Here is an 11,251-nt window from a genome sequence, read left to right as displayed (position 1 = left end):
GTGTGTTACTAATGGTTTTCTTTGAGACTGTGGTCCCAGCTCTCTTCAGGTCATTGACCAGGTCCTGCTGTGTAGTTCTGGGCTGATCCCTCACCTTTCTCATGATCATTGATGCCCCACGAGGTGAGATCTTGCATGGAGCCCCAGACCGAGGGTGATTGACCGTCATCTTGAACTTCTTCAATTTTCTAATAATTGCGGCAACAGTTGTTGCCTTCTCACCAAGCTGCTTGCCTATTGTCCTGTAGCCCATCCCAGCCTTGTGCAGGTCTACAATTGTATCCCTGATGTCCTTACACAGATCTCTGGTCTTGGCCATTGTGGAGAGGTTGGAGTCTGTTTGATTGAGTGTGTGGACAGGTGTCTTTTATACAGGTAACGAGTTCAAACAGGTGCAGTTAATACCGGTAATGAGTGGAGAACAGGAGGGCTTCTTAATGAAAAACGAACAGGTCTGTGAGAGCCGGAATTCTTACTGGTTGGTAGGTGATCAAATACTTATGTCATGCAATAAAATGCAAATTAATTACTTTAAAATCATACAATGTGATTTTCTGGATTTTTGTTTTAGATTCCGTCTCTCACAGTTGAAGTGTATCTATGATAAAAAATTACAGACCTCTACATGCTTTGTAAGTAGGAAAACCTGCAAAATCGGCAGTGTATCAAATACTTGTTCTCCCCACTGTATCAGTGTGGATGTCGGATCACCACCTCAAGCTGAACCTCGGCATCACGGTTAACAACTCCATTGTGTCCTCCTCCCAGAGTGTGAAGAGCCTTGGCGTGACCCTGGACAACACCCTGTCGTTCTCCGCTAACATCAAGGCGGTGACCCGATCCTGTAGGTTCATGCTCTACAACATTCGCAGAGTACGACCCTGCCTTACACAGGAAGCGGCACAGGTCCTAATCCAGGCACTTGTCAGCTTCCGTCTGGATTACTGCAACTCGCTGTTGGCTGGCCTCCCTGCCTGTGCCATTAAACCCCTACAACTCATCCAGAATGCCGCAGCCCGTCTGGTGTTCAACCTTCCCAAGTTCTCTCACGTCACCCCCCTCCTCCGCACACTCCACTGGCTTCCAGTTGAAGCTCGCATCCGTTACAAGACCATGGTGCTTGCCTATGGAGCAGTGAGGGGAACGGCACCTCTGTACCTTCGGGCTCTGATCAGTCCCTACACCCAAACGAGGGCATTGCGTTCATCCACCTCTGGCCTGCTGGCTCCCCTTCCTCTGCGGAAGCATAGTTCCCGCTCAGCCCAGTCAAAACTGTTCGCTGCTCTGGCACCCCAATGGTGGAACAAGCTCCCTCACGACGCCAGGACAGCGGAGTCACCTGACCACCTTCCGGAGACACTTGAAACCCCACCTCTTTAAGGAATACCTGGAATAGTATAAAGTCATCCTTCTTCTTTAAAAAGTGGTTGTCCCACTGGCTATCATAAGTTGATTGCACCAATTTGTAAGTCGCTCTGGATAAGAGCATCTGCTAAATTCCTTAAATGTAACAGCTCCATGCAGAACAGAAGAGACAGAAATATAACGTCGCTCACCCTCTGGCTGCTGTTGCTCGTATGAACAGTAAACGCGTTTAACAGCGCAGTTCTCTCTGGACGTCTGTCTTTCTCACCACAGTTGTGTGAGCGTGTTTTGTGCGTCGTTTCTGTGTTCCGACCGTTCTTCTCTCATATGCGCTTACCGGTTAATTACATGCCACGTTTTGACCGACCGCGCCCCCCTGCACTGCATTCAGTGCATTGACGATCTGATTGGCTGTTCCGTGGCCTCCTCCCGCGTGCTGCGAGCATTTTCCACTAGCGCGACACTGCCCGCATCTTGTTTCCACCCAGAGTGCACCGTGGCCCCGGTGAGAGAAGGGAATGAAGGTGATTTATCCCGAACTGATACAATAATGATAATAATAATAATAATAAGCTGGAAAATAGGGTGGTAGAGAGACCTCAGTGAGACAGACAGACAGACAGGTAGATAGGAGGGGACAGACAGACAGACAGACAGGTAGATAGGAGGGGACAGACAGACAGACAGGTAGATAGGAGGGGACAGACAGACAGGAGGGGACAGACAGACAGGTAGACAGACAGATAGGAGGGGACAGACAGACAGGTAGACAGACAGATAGGAGGGGACAGACAGACAGAGACAGGTAGATAGGAGGGGACAGACAGACAGGTAGATATGAGGGGACAGACAGACAGGTAGATAGGAGGGGACAGACAGACAGGAGGGGACAGACAGACAAGTAGATAGGAGGGGACAGACAGACAGGAGGGGACAGACAGACAGGTAGATAGGAGGGGACAGACAGACAGACAGATAGGAGGGGACAGACAGACAGACAGACAGGTAGATAGGAGGGGACAGACAGGTAGATAGGAGGGGACAGACAGACAGGTAGATAGGAGGGGACAGACAGACAGACAGGTAGATAGGAGGGGACAGACAGACAGACAGGTAGCTAGGAGGGGACAGACAGACAGACAGGTAGATAGGAGGGGACAGACAGACAGACAGGTAGATAGGAGGGGACAGACAGACAGACAGACAGACAGACAGACAGGAGGGGACAGACAGACAGGTAGATAGGAGGGGACAGACAGACAGGTAGATAGGAGGGGACAGACAGACAGGTAGATAGGAGGGGACAGACAGACAGACAGGTAGATAGGAGGGGTCAGACAGACAGACAGGTAGATAGGAGGGGACAGACAGACAGACAGGTAGATAGGAGGGGACAGACAGACAGACAGGTAGATAGGAGGGGACAGACAGACAGGTAGATAGGAGGGGACAGACAGACAGACAGGAGGGGACAGACAGGTAGATAGGAGGGGACAGACAGACAGGTAGATAGGAGGGGACAGACAGACAGACAGGTAGATAGGAGGGGACAGACAGAGGACTGATACAGACTTATAGATAAGGCTTGTCTGTCTGTCTGAAGATACTTTTCTATGATTCTACCGTATGGTCTATAATACCACATGGTATAGCTAGTGGATGTCTGGTCTATGATTCTACCGTATGGTCTATAATACCACATGGTATAGCTAGTGGATGTCTGGTCTATGATTCTACCGTATGGTCTATAATACCACATGGTATAGCTAGTGGATGTCTGGTCTATGATTCTACCGTATGGTCTATAATACCACATGGTATAGCTAGTGGATGTCTGGTCTATGATTCTACAGTATGGTCTATAATACCACATGGTATAGCTAGTGGATGTCTGGTCTATGATTCTACAGTATGGTCTATAATACCACATGGTATAGCTAGTGGATGTCTGGTCTATGATTCTACCGTATGGTCTATAATACCACATGGTATAGCTAGTGGATGTCTGGTCTCTGCAGAGCAAACCGGGCACGCAAGTCATTCCAACCAGCATCAGATTCCTTAACACAGGCAGACTATAGACCATAACCCCACACTAACAGTATTCATCTATATGTCGTTATAAACTTTGAAGTATGTCCTGTGATATGTTGTACATAAGTGAAGTGTTGTTTGTCCTGTGTTGTTGATGTTGTGTATGCCAGGAGCTGATGTATGCTACTGGATCAATCAAACAGTGTTCATGTATATGTAATGATGTGATTATACTGCCAACTGTGGTCACGTTGATTCAGTTTGGAATAAAGACGGCTGAATGAATACATGCTTGTCCTTGCTCACCAAAGCTAGTGTAACATTGTATGGTGTCAAAAGTGGGATACGAACCCACTCATTCTTTCAGAGACTTCTGCTGTGGGAGAAACACAAACTATAATGGTGTAGAATTATACATCAGACTTGTACACCAGAGAAATACTGTTTCAGGTGACGAATCAGAAACACTGTTTAGGTGAGGAATCATGATGAATCAGAAACACTGTTTAGGTGATGAATCAGAAACACTGTTCAGATGAGGAATCATGATGAATCCAGGCTCTGTCGTAGCCGGCCGCGACCGGGAGACCCATGGCCCAGCGTCGTCCAGGGTAGGGGAGGGAATGGCCGGCAGGGATGTAGCTCAGTTGGTAGAGCATGGGGTTTGCAACGCCAGGGTTGTGGGTTCGATTCCCACGGGGGGCCAGTATGAAAAATAAAAAAAATGATGTATGCACTGACTAACTGTAAGTCACTCTGGAAAAGAGCGTCTGCTAAATGACTAAAATGTAAATGAATCAAACACTGTTTAGGTGATGAATCATGATGAATCAGAAACACTGTTTAGGTGATGAATCAGAAACACTGTTTAGGTGATGAATCATGATGAATCAGAAACACTTTAGGTGAGGAATCAGAGTAACAGACACTGTTGCTACTGTAGAAGGCAGACTTTATTGGAAAAGCTGAAACATTAAAAGTTACCAACTAGAGAAACACTCATCATCCTCAACCTACTGAGGAGAGAACACAAACCTAAAAAAATAAAAAAACTATTATCATTACACACCCCCCCAGATCGCTCCATCCCTCCATCCCTCCCCCCAGATCGCTCCATCCCTCCATCCCTCCCCCCAGATCGCTCCATCCCTCCCCCCAGATCGCTCCATCCCTCCTCCCAGATCGCTCCATCCCTCCTCCCAGATCGCTCCATCCCTCCTCCCAGATCGCTCCATCCCTCCTCCCAGATCGCTCCATCCCTCCTCCCAGATCGCTCCATCCCTCCTCCCAGATCGCTCCATCCCTCCTCCCAGATCGACTGGTCTAGTTACCACTCTCCTTACGCGCGCCTCCATCCATCCCTCCTCCCAGATCGACTGGTCTAGTTACCACTCTCCTTACGCGCGCCTCCATCCTGAGATGCCTGGTTTTGCTCTCAGCTTTGAGCTCCTCTTTTAAACCAAAACAACTACTGCTGGATCCCAGACGGGTGCTGGAGGTTCCACACAGGGAAATAAAATGCTAAAAAAAAAGTATTTTGTGTTTTAGAGCCAATTGAGTTAGGTCTAGTTTCTAGGTTACAGTGGGCTGTGGCCGGTCCCGATCCGGGTTCTCTTTCTCTCCATCATTAATCCTAGTCCTGAATCCTGCTCTGATGCTGATGGTCTGATTGGCTCCGGGATGGGGAGACAAGAGAGCCCTCCTCCAATCACAGCCCTCCTTGAGACAGATCCCAGAACCAACAGAGAAAGGGAAGGAGCAACAGGTTAGAATCACTCCGCCTGATACAGAAAACGCCACACTAGAACAGCCTGTCAGCTATGAAAAAAAGACTCGCCTGAATTTAAAAACTAGTTCTCTGACTCTGAACCAAGACTAGAGAAAATACAACCAACCAATCAGTGATGCTGCCACTACAGACACACTATTTTGTAGTATATTACAAAATAAATGATACAAAACTGTCACCTAATGGTACACCAGTCTGGATGAAAAGGAGGCATGCTATGCTCTGAGAAGCAAGCGTATAGAAAACCAGCGGAGGAATCAGAGGAAAGAGAGGGGGACCAAGGAATGAGAGAGGGAAGGACGGAGAGAGAGAGAGAGGGAAGGACGGAGAGAGAGAGAGGGGGCTAAGGAATGAGAGAGGGAAGGACGGAGAGAGAGAGAGAGAGGGGGCTAAGGAATGAGAGAGGGAAGGACGGAGAGAGAGAGAGAGAGGGGGCTAAGGAATGAGAGAGGGAAGGACGGAGAGAGAGAGAGAGAGGGGGCTAAGGAATGAGAGAGGGAAGGACGGAGAGAGAGAGAGAGAGGGGGGGATAAGGAATGAGAGAGGGAAGGACGGAGAGAGAGAGAGGGGGGCCAAGGAATGAGAGAGGGAAGGACGGAGAGAGAGAGAGGGGGCTAAGGAATGAGAGAGGGAAGGACGGAGAGAGAGAGAGAGAGGGGGGGATAAGGAATGAGAGAGGGAAGGAAGGAGAGAGGGGGACCAAGGAAGGAGAGAGGGAAGGACAGAGAGAGGGGGATAAGGAATGAGAGGGGGAAGTGGCAAAGCTAAACTAGTGTATTGAGTTTACAGTACAGTGAAGTACAGGCTGCAGTTTTAAAACACACTAACAGTAATAACTGGATCATGAAAATAAACTGATTGGGTGAAAGACTACTGTCGTCATAGCATTGGCTGGTTATTTGACTCCTCCTCCTGTTAATCCTAATATGAACTGTTTCCCAGCCAATCAGGCTCTGTTCCTGTGTCCCAAAAGCCTATCAGAACACAATCAACCATCAACACAAAATGTTAAAAAAACTCCCTTTTCCCCCCCATCCCTCCATAATGCATTACACCTTCCCTTTCTCCCAGCAGCCATAACACCAAGAAAATAAAGACCTTCATTCACAGAGATGGGAGGGGGACACAGAGAGAGGAGAGATGGGAGGGGGACACAGAGAGAGGAGAGATGGGAGGGGGACACAGAGAGAGGAGAGATGGGAGGGGGACACAGAGAGAGGAGAGATGGGAGGGGGACACAGAGAGAGGAGAGATGGGAGGGGGACACAGAGAGAGAGGAGAGATGGGAGGGGGACACAGAGAGAGAGGAGAGATGGGAGGGGGACACAGAGAGAGAGGAGAGATGGGAGGGGGACACAGAGAGAGAGGAGAGATGGGAGGGGGACACAGAGAGAGGAGAGATGGGAGGGGGACACAGAGAGAGGAGAGATGGGAGGGGGACACAGAGAGAGGAGAGATGGGAGGGGGACACAGAGAGAGGAGAGATGGGAGGGGGACACAGAGAGAGGAGAGATGGGAGGGGGACACAGAGAGAGGAGAGATGGGAGGGGGACACAGAGAGAGGAGAGATGGGAGGGGGACACAGAGAGAGGAGAGATGGGAGGGGGACACAGAGAGAGGAGAGATGGGAGGGGGACACAGAGAGAGGAGAGATGGGAGGGGGACACAGAGAGAGGAGAGATGGGAGGGGGACACAGAGAGAGGAGAGATGGGAGGGGGACACAGAGAGAGGAGAGATGGGAGGGGGACACAGAGAGAGGAGAGATGGGAGGGGGACACAGAGAGAGGAGAGATGGGAGGGGGACACAGAGAGAGGAGAGATGGGAGGGGGACACAGAGAGAGGAGAGATGGGAGGGGGACACAGAGAGAGGAGAGATGGGAGGGGGACACAGAGAGAGGAGAGATGGGAGGGGGACACAGAGAGAGGAGAGATGGGAGGGGGACACAGAGAGAGGAGAGATGGGAGGGGGACACAGAGAGAGGAGAGATGGGAGGGGGACACAGAGAGAGGAGAGATGGGAGGGGGACACAGAGAGAGGAGAGATGGGAGTGCAGGACTGTAAAGAGACAGGAGACAGAGGAGGGAAAGAGATACAAAAAGAGAACAGAGATCATGAATCAAACGAAAATGAAAAAACAAACAAACTGATGCAAACTGAACCAAAAACAGGAGGATGAAAGAACAGAGGGAGGGAAAGAAGAACAAGAAGAGGAAGACGAGTCAAGAGGAACAGCAGAATGATGTAATGCATTAGAAGGTCCACCGGAGGGAGTCTGTCTGATGATCTCACATCGATCTCCCTGGGCTGGGGTCCGCTGGGCGGGGCAGGGCGTCCAGGAGGTGTGTCTAGGTGCGGGAGCGTGAGGGTCCGCTGGGCGGGGCAGGGGGTCCAGGAGGTGTGTCTAGGTGCGGGAGCGTGATCGGGAGTGTCGTGGCGAGTAGCGTGGAGAGGGCCGGCTGCGTCGCGGCGGTGAGAAGCTGCGTGAGCGGCTGTTGCTATGCCCGTTGCTACGGCTACGAGAGCGGGAGCGTCCGTAACTAGGGCTGCGAGGTCCGTCCACCTTCACACGCACGTACGCCGTCTCTCCCTAAACACACATGATGCAAACACACACACACACACAGGACATCACACACAGCAAACACACACACAGGACATCACACACAGCAAACACACACAGAGGGGAGAGAAGGTTGCCTGAGACACATCCCAGTGTATAGGATCCTGACCATAGAGATCCTGTTCATGGGTTGTACAGTTCCTCACTATATAGTTTTGAACATTGGTTTTAGGACTGATGCCCCAACTGAGCATTCTACTCAATGCGTCATCAATGAGCGCTGATGAAGATTTTATACATTGGCTTGGAAATACAATAACATTTCACAATGAGGCAAATAACAACACTGAACAAAAATATAACCGCCACATGTAAAGTCTTGGTCCCATGTTTCAGGAGCTGAAATGGAAGATCCCAGAAATGTTCCATACGCAAAAAAAACGTATTTCTCTCAAATGTTTTGTACAAAGTTGTTTACATCCCTGTTAGTGAGCATTTCTCCTTTGCCATAATATTCCATCCACCTGATAGGTGATCTGTCAAGAAGATGATTAAACAGCATGATCACAACACAATGCCACAGATGTCTAAATTTTGAGGGAGGGTCCAATTGGAGTGTCCACCAGAGCTGTTGCCAGAGAATGGAATGTTCTTCTCTACCATAAGCCGCCTCCAAAGTCATTATAGAGAATTTGGCAGTACGTCCAACCGGCCTCACAACCCCAGACCACGTGTAACCCCGCCAGCCCAGGACCTCCCCAGACCACGTGTAACCACGCCAGCCCAGGACCTCCTCAGACCATGTGTAACCACGCCAGCCCAGGACCTCCCCAGACCACGTGTAACCACGCCAGCCCAGGACCTCCCCAGACCACGTGTAACCACGCCAGCCCAGGTCCTCCACATCCGGCTTCTACACCTGTGGGATCATCAGACCAGCCACCCGGACAGCTGATAAAACTGAGAAGTATTCTGTCTGTAATAAAGCGCTTTCGTGGGGAAAAACTCACTGATTGGCTGGGCCTGCCTCTCCAGTGGGTGGGCCTATGCCCTCCCAGGCCCACCCATGGCTGCTCCCCTGCCCAGTCATGTGAAATCCATAGATTAGGGCCTAATTTATTTATTTCAATTGACTGATTTCTTTATATGAGCTGTAACTCAGTAAAATCATAGAAATTGTTGAATGTTGCGTTTATATTTCTGTTCAGTATAGTAGAAAAATATTTTTGATGTTGCCAGATTGACTTTAGATGGAGTATAACATTAACGTTAGCTAGCTAGCTCAGATTTAGGGGAGACCACTGGATTTTAGCTAGCTAACGTTAGCATTGCTAGCTAATGACAACATTGCCATCTGTCTAAAGTCAATTTGAACACATGATAACGACGTCACCATTTTTTCCTACTTTAGCGATGTCATTGTATTTCCAGGCCACTATAGTGTAATTTAGACTAAACGGTCATTAGCCCCGTTCAGAACGACTGGGCTCATCAACACTATGGTGGAGGGCAGCTTGACAACCGAGGGACGGAGTTGCAACATTATGAATTCCATGTAAGAAACCCTCAAAGTTCCAGAATGGGGTTTAAATGGCAGCCAATGGGAGAAATCCAAACCAGCCTAATGGGAAGGAATGGCAGCCACTGTGGTCAGGGAGAAATCCAATCCAGCCTAATGGGAAGGAATGGCAGCCACTGTGGTCAGGGAGAAATCCAATCCAGCCTAATGGGAAGGAATGGCAGCCACTGTGGTCAGGGAGAAATCCAAACCAGCCTAACGGGAAGGAATGGCAGCCACTGTGGTCAAGGAGAAATCCAAACCAGCCTAACGGGAAGGAATGGCAGCCACTGTGGTCAGGGAGAAATCCAAACCAGCCTAATGGGAAGGAATGGCAGCCACTGGGAGAAATCCAAACCAGCCTAACAGGAAGGAATGGCAGCCACTGTGGTCAGGGAGAAATCCAAACCAGCCTAATGGGAAGGAATGGCAGCCACTGGGAGAAATCCAAACCAGCCTAATGGGAAGGAATGGCAGCCACTGTGGTCAGGGAGAAATCCAAACCAGCCTAATGGGAAGGAATGGCAGCCACTGGGAGAAATCCAAACCAGCCTAATGGGAAGGAATGGCAGCCACTGTGGTCAGGGAGAAATCCAAACCAGCCTAACGGGAAGGAATGGCAGCCACTGTGGTCAGGGAGAAATCCAACCAGCCTAATGGGAAGGAATGGCAGCCACTGTGGTCAGGGAGAAATCCAAACCAGCCTAATGGGAAGGAATGGCAGCCACTGTGGTCAGGGAGAAATCCAATCCAGCCTAATGGGAAGGAATGGCAGCCACTGTGGTCAGGGAGAAATCCAATCCAGCCTAATGGGAAGGAATGGCAGCCACTGTGGTCAGGGAGAAATCCAAACCAGCCTAATGGGAAGGAATGGCAGCCACTGTGGTCAGGGAGAAATCCAAACCAGCCTAACGGGAAGGAATGGCAGCCACTGTGGTCAGGGAGAAATCCAAACCAGCCTAACGGGAAGGAATGGCAGCCACTGTGGTCAGGGAGAAATCCAAACCAGCCTAATGGGAAGGAATGGCAGCCACTGGGAGAAATCCAAACCAGCCTAACGGGAAGGAATGGCAGCCACTGTGGTCAGGGAGAAATCCAAACCAGCCTAACGGGAAGGAATGGCAGCCACTGTGGTCAGGGAGAAATCCAAACCAGCCTAATGGGAAGGAATGGCAGCCACTGGGAGAAATCCAAACCAGCCTAATGGGAAGGAATGGCAGCCACTGTGGTCAGGGAGAAATCCAAACCAGCCTAATGGGAAGGAATGGCAGCCACTGGGAGAAATCCAAACCAGCCTAATGGGAAGGAATGGCAGCCACTGTGGTCAGGGAGAAATCCAAACCAGCCTAACGGGAAGGAATGGCAGCCACTGTGGTCAGGGAGAAATCCAACCAGCCTAATGGGAAGGAATGGCAGCCACTGTGGTCAGGGAGAAATCCAAACCAGCCTAATGGGAAGGAATGGCAGCCAATGGGAGAAATCCAAACCAGCCTAACGGGAAGGAATGGCAGCCACTGTGGTCAGGGAGAAATCCAAACCAGCCTAATGGGAAGGAATGGCAGCCACTGTGGTCAGGGAGAAATCCAACCAGCCTAATGGGAAGGAATGGCAGCCACTGTGGTCAGGGAGAAATCCAAACCAGCCTAACGGGAGGGAATGGCAGCCACTGGGAGAAATCCAAACCAGCCTAATGGGAAGGAATGGCAGAGGCAAAGGTGATGCATTTCCTGCTTTTACTTCTGCAGGGGAACGGTGGCTCTGGCCAGGTAGTGCACTACATAAAGACATGGATCCTCAACCGGCGGCCCAGACACTTCAATGGACACCCAGTGTCATAATATGGTCATATATTTACACCTTTTGTGACATTATTGCAACATTTTACGGCTGGCTATGACACCTACATAAGTGTCAAAACCCACATTTATTCAAATTAGTTTTT

At 50.0% G+C, this 11,251-nt stretch overlaps 1 long non-coding RNA gene across 1 annotated transcript; it reads right to left on the bottom strand.

The window, feature by feature from the left end:
* Nucleotides 1-4,334: 4,334 nt before the first annotated feature.
* Nucleotides 4,335-7,780, bottom strand: LOC311116962. The gene is made up of 2 exons (XR_014611529.1): nt 7,481-7,780; nt 4,335-5,118 (listed from the first exon to the last, which is right to left on the bottom strand). It is a non-coding gene; the product is annotated as an uncharacterized lncRNA (long non-coding RNA).
* Between the last annotated feature and the right edge of the window lie 3,471 nt (nt 7,781-11,251).

This window comes from Coregonus lavaretus, assembly GCF_964263955.1.
Source record: "Coregonus lavaretus genome assembly, contig: HAP1_SCAFFOLD_1893, whole genome shotgun sequence".
In the NCBI taxonomy this organism is placed as follows: domain Eukaryota; kingdom Metazoa; phylum Chordata; class Actinopteri; order Salmoniformes; family Salmonidae; genus Coregonus; species Coregonus lavaretus.
The sequence above is the reverse complement of the archived record's forward strand: the minus strand, read 5'-3'. Positions and strand labels throughout refer to the sequence as shown.